Here is a 6142-nt window from a genome sequence, read left to right on the forward strand (position 1 = left end):
CTATTGCATTGCCGGTCCGACAATACACACAGAAGTTCATTGATAAAAACGGCATGGGAATTCCCCACAGGGGAACCCCGAACCAAAATTAAAAAAAAAAATGACGTGGGGGTCCCCCTAAATTCCATACCAGGCCCTTCAGGTCTGGTATGGTTATTAAGGGGAACCCCCGGCCAAAATTTAAAAAAAAAATGACGTGGGGGTCCCCCTAAATTCCATACCAGACCCTTCAGGTCTGGTATGGATTTTAAGGGGAACCCCACGCCAAAAAAAAAAAAAAAAAACGGCGTGGGGTCCCCCCAAAAATCCATACCAGACCCTTATCCGAGCACGCAACCTGGCAGGCCGTAGGAAAAGAGGGGGGGGGGGCGAGAGAGCACTTTTGATTTCTCCCATAGACTTTTAAAGGGTGTTCCGCGGCATTCAAATTTGCCGCGAACACCCCAAATTGTTTGCTGTTCGGCGAACTTGCGAACAGCCAATGTTCGAGTCGAACATGAGTTCGACTCGAACTCGAAGCTCATCCCTAGGGATGAGCCGAACACCCCCCTGTTTGGTTCGCACCAGAACATGCGAACAGGAAAAAAGTTCGTTCGAACACGGCGAACACCGTTAAAGTCTATGGGACACGAACATGAATAATCAAAAGTGCTAATTTTAAAGGCTTATATGCAAGTTATTGTCATAAAAAGTGTTTGGGGACCTGGGTCTTGCCCCAGGGGACATGGATCAATGCAAAAAAAAGTTTTAAAAACGGCCGTTTTTTCAGGAGCAGTGGTTTTAATAATGCTTAAAGTCAAACAATAAAAGTGTAATATGCCTTTAAATTTCGTAGCTGGGGGGTGTCTATAGTATGCCTGTAAAGGGGCGCATGTTTCCTGTGTTTAGAACAGTCTGACAGCAAAATGACATTTCGAAGGAAAAAACCCATTTAAAACTACTTGCGGCTATTGCATTGCTGGTCCGACAATACACATAGAAGTTCATTGATAAAAACGGCATGGGAATTCCCCACAGGGGAACCCCGAACCAAAATTAAAAAAAAAAAATGACGTGGGGGTCCCCTTAAATTCCATACCAGGCCCTTCAGGTCTGGTATGGATATTAAGGGGAACCCCGGCCAAAATGTAAAAAAAAAATGACGTGGGGGTCCCCCTAAATTCCATACCAGACCCTTATCATGGCAGGCCGCAGGAAAAGAGGGGGGGACGAGAGAGCGCCCCCCCCCCCCTCCTCAACCGTACCAGGCCACATGCCCTCAACATTGGGAGGGTGCTTTGGGGTAGCCCCCCAAAACACCTTGTCCCCATGTTAATGAGGACAAGGGCCTCATCCCCACAACCCTGGCCGGTGGTTGTGGGGGTCTGCGGGCGGGGGGCTTATCGGAATCTGGAAGCCCCCTTTAACAAGGGGACCCCAGATCCCGGCCCTCCCCCCTGTGTGAAATGGTAAGGGGGTACTTACCCCTACCATTTCACAAAAAAACTGTCAAAAATGTTACAAATGACAAGAGACAGTTTTTGAAAATTCCTTTATTTAAATGCTTTTTTTTATGACAATAACATGCATATAAGCCTTTAAAATTAGCACTTTTGATTTCTCCCATAGACTTTTAAAGGGTGTTCTGCGGCATTCGAATTTGCCGCGAACACCCCAAATTGTTCGCTGTTCGGCGAACTTGCGAACAGCCAATGTTCGAGTCGAACATGAGTTTGACTCGAACTCGAAGCTCATCCCTACTCATCCCTACTCTAGAGGAGGTCTGCATGGAGGAATGGGCCAACATACCAGCAACAGTGTGTGAGAACCTTGTGAAGACTTACAGAAAACGTTTGACCTCTGTCATTGCCAACAAAGGATATATAACAAAGTATTAAGATGAACTTTTGATATTAACCACCATAATTTGCAAATAAATTATTTCAAAAATCAGACAATGTGATTGTCTGGATTTGTTTCCACATTTTGTCTCTCATAGTTGAGGTATACCTATGATGACAATTACAGGCCTCTCTCATCTTTTTAAGTGGTAGAACTTGCACAATTGGTGGCTGACTAAATACTTTTTTGCCTCACTGTATATATATATATATATATATATATATATATATATATATATATAATATATAATATCGTTACGTATCTGAGTGCGGATCCCCCCTTACATCAGGGTCCTCAGAGAGCCCCCCCACTTACATCGGGGTCCCCAGAGCCCCCTCTTTATTACATCATGTTCCCCAGAGAGCCCCCCTTACATCAGGGTCCCCAGAGAGCCCCTTCCTTACTTCAGGGTCCCCAGAGAGCCCTCCTTACATTAGGGTCCCCAGGGAGCCCTCCTTACATCAGGGTCCCCAGAGAGCTCATTCCTTATATCAGGGTCCCTAGAGAGCCCCTTCCTTACATCAGGGTCCCCAGAGAACTACCCCATTATTTCAAGGTCCCAGAGAGCCTCCCGCTTACATCAGGGTCCCCAGAGAGCCTCCCCCTTACATCAAGGTCCCCAGAGAGCCTCCCCTTACATCAGGGTCCCCAGAGAGCCCCTTCCTTACATCAGGGTCCCCAGAGACCCCCTTCCTTACATCAGGGTCCCCAGAGAGCCCCTTCCTTACATCAGGGTCCCCAGAGAGCCCCCCTTTACATCAGGGTACCCAGAGAGCCTCCCACTTACATCAGGGTCCGCAGAGAGGGTGGGAGAGAGAGAGGGGGGTGTGGGTGATGGAGAGAGAGGGGGTAAGGGTGGGTGAGAAAGAGGTGGGTGAGAGAGATGGGGTGAGCGTGGGTTAGAGAGAGGGGGGTGAGGGTGGGAGAGAGAGAGGGTGTGAGGGTGGGAGCAAGAGAGGGTGGTGGGTGTGAGAGAGGGGGGTGGGAGAGAGAAAGAGGGGGGTGGGTGACAGAGGGTGAGAGAGAGGGGTTGAGCGAGGGAGAGAGAGGGGTTGAGGGAGTGTGAGAGAGGGGGTGGGAGAGAGAGAGGGTGGGAGAGAGAAAGAGGGGGTGGGAGAGAGAAAGAGGGGGGTGGGGGCGGGTGAAAAAGAGGGATGGAGCGGGTGAGAGAGAGGGGGGTGGATGAGAGGGGGGTGAAAGAGAGAGGGGGGTGAGGGTGGGTGAGAGAGGGGAGGGGTGGCTGAGAGGGGGGTGAGGGAGGGTGAAAGAGGGAGTCCCTACTGTCCCAGCCCCTGTCTGTGTGAGTAGGCGTTTGTGATGCACCTTCCTCCCACCTGTCCTCAGTCAGCCTGTTTTCTTCCTGTTCCATGACAGTGACACCTGTGAGAGGGGTATGGAGAAGGAGTGCAGGCTCTGGGAAGCGCCGAGAATGCTGCTAAGAGTGGTGGTGGTGAGGTCTTGTCTTCTCTTTCTCTCGCTCCCTCTTGGGCTGTTTCTGGTTGCCCAGGCCTCCCCCTCCCTGTTTGAAGATGCTGCTGCCCTGCACCCCACCGCCACTGGACCAGTGGTGGGATGCTCCAGTCCAGGACTATGACAAGGGGGCTGGGATCAACTCTTTAGGCCCCACGAGCACTAGCATGTAGGAGGAGGAAGTTGAATCCTCCTCCGTTTGAATGCTGTGCAGGGAGGGAGTCGCGGCCGTGACATCATTGGTTGCTAGGCAGCTCTAGCAACCAGTGGCCAGGAGTAGAGTCAGGTGGGAGCCGGGGCGGAGCCGGAGCCAGCGGTACCGCGGCTCAGTCCGCCCCTGTCCCCTGCATTCCGGACTGCTCCCAGTGTCAGTTTCATTCCGAGACAATACAGTGTCCTGGAAAGAAGGTGCCCAGGACCAGGACACACCTGCTAATTGCAGGACTGCACCCACCCAGTAAGAGACTCGGGGCTATGGGCCCCAGACTCTGGGCTATGGGCTCCAGGCTCTGGGCTATAGCCCCAGAAGCCACCCCCTAGCGAAGCTACTGGCTAGAGCACAGGATCCACAAGGCAGCAGGTAACACTGGAGAAATAGTAAGGGTGCACGAAAATACACAGAGACACAGACAAGGCATACAGGCTGAGAGAGCAAGGGGCTAGTAACAAGGCTGGTTGGAGCTCACAAGGGAAACAGACTGGTGAAGAGAAGCAAGTAACAGATTGAAGTGGCACAGGGAGACAGAGTTGAAGGAAGACTTGATGCAGGCAGGGACACACTGGGAACACAATACTGAAAGGGTCATGTAAAAAGCCCCTTGTGTTTTGTAATCTAATATACAAACTGCACCTTTTATAATAATATGAATGAACCATCATGACTCCATTTTGTATACCCCCGCCATTTTGTATGAAGTCCCTTATTGTGTAAGTTCAAACTTGTGTAAGAATGTACAAGAATGATTGCACAGCACCCCCCCCATTATGTGGTCACTGCGGTCAAACCTGTTCTCGGAATGTATATCCTGTTTAGCTTTAGGCGATCAGCCAAGATATGTGACTAATGACCAGATGCCTTATCTAACTGTGATAGATATATATATCAAGTAACAAACTTATATAACCTTAGACACGTATGCATTAAACTACCACTCCCCCTCCTTTGTTCTATACTGAATATAAGCTACTTTCGTGTTCAATAAACTCAGACATATGAATGCACACCTGCCTCTCGTTCATTCGGTGTCTCCAGATATCTGAGGGCTCTGTTGGTGTACCTACAAGAAGTGTGGTCATCCGGAATACCTACCATTTCCTTTCAAATACTGGAAGCAGGCTGGGACACACTGGGAACAAAAGACCGGAAACAGGCTGGAACACACAGCCAACACAAGACTGTAAGCAGGATCGGACACTCTGGGAACACAAGACTGGAAGCAAGATGGGACACTCTGGCAACACAAGACTGGAAACAGGCTGGATCACACTGGGAGCACAGGAGTGGAAGCAGGCAGGGACACACTGGGAACACAAGACTGCAAGCAGGCTGTGAATACACTGAGAACACAAGACTGGAAGCAGGATGGGCATTCTGGGAACACAGACTGGAAACAGGCTGGAACACACTGAGAGCACAAGGTTGGAGCAGGCTGGGACACACTAGAAACACAAGACTGGAAACAAGCTGGGAAACACTGGAACACAAGGCTAGAATTAGAAAAAAATTATATTTTTAAAAAAATGGCCCCTTTAAGGAAAAAAAAAATGTCCTTTAACTAAGTGCACTGTGTTCGGGCGCCAGACACAGTGCACTATGGGAAGCACCACGTCAGTGCAATCACCGATTGCAGACGCTGCGCTCATTGGCGGGGTTTGAAGCTGCTTTGCGGTGCAACCATCGCGCCAGAAGCATCCGCCCCGCCGGGTGCTTTGTTCTCAATGTGAGAACAAAGTCACTTCTGGTGGGCTACAAAAAGATGGCCGCCATGAGGACTAATCCCCTTGTGTTCAGTGAAGAGGGAGGCTCCTCCCCTCTCCACTGAACACACAGAGAAAGCCAGGAACTAGCTACAGACCCGGCTTGAAGGAGTGCTGTGCTGCTGGGGACACAGATATGAGGAGACCCTGCTGCTCCGCTGATGGGACACTGGACACAGATGTAAGAACGGACTCCGCTGGGGACACAGATGTAAGAAGGGTCTCCACTGGGACACAGACGTAAGGAGGGACTCCGCTGGGGAAACAGATGTATGAAGGGACTCTGCTGGGGACACAGATGTAAGGAGGGGCTCTGCTGGGGACACAGATGTAAGGAGGGGCTCCGTTGGGGACACAGATGTCAGGAGGGGTTCCGCTGACGGGGACACAGATGTAAGGAGGGACTCCGCTGATGGGGACACAGATGTAAGGAGGGACTCCGCTGACGGGGACACTGATGTAAGGAGGGACTCCGCTGGGGGCACCTGATGTAAGGAGGGACTCCGCTGGGGGCACCTGATGTAAGGAGGGGACTCTGCTGGGGCATCTGATGTAAGGAGGGACTCTGCTGGGGCACCTGATGTAAGAGGGACTCAGTTGGGGCACTGATGTAAGGAGGGACTCGCTGGGGGCACCTGATGTAAGGAGGGGCTCCGCTGGGGGCACCTGATGTAAGGAGGACTCCACTGGGGGCACCTGTTGTAAGGAGGGGCTCCGCTGGGGGCACCTGATGTAAGTACGGACTCCACTGGAGACACCTGATGCCATCTGGTGGCAGGCGACGTGGCAGGTGACACACTCAGGGCTCCCACTG

Source organism: Aquarana catesbeiana, linkage group LG03 (assembly GCF_042186555.1).
Source record: "Aquarana catesbeiana isolate 2022-GZ linkage group LG03, ASM4218655v1, whole genome shotgun sequence".
In the NCBI taxonomy this organism is placed as follows: domain Eukaryota; kingdom Metazoa; phylum Chordata; class Amphibia; order Anura; family Ranidae; genus Aquarana; species Aquarana catesbeiana.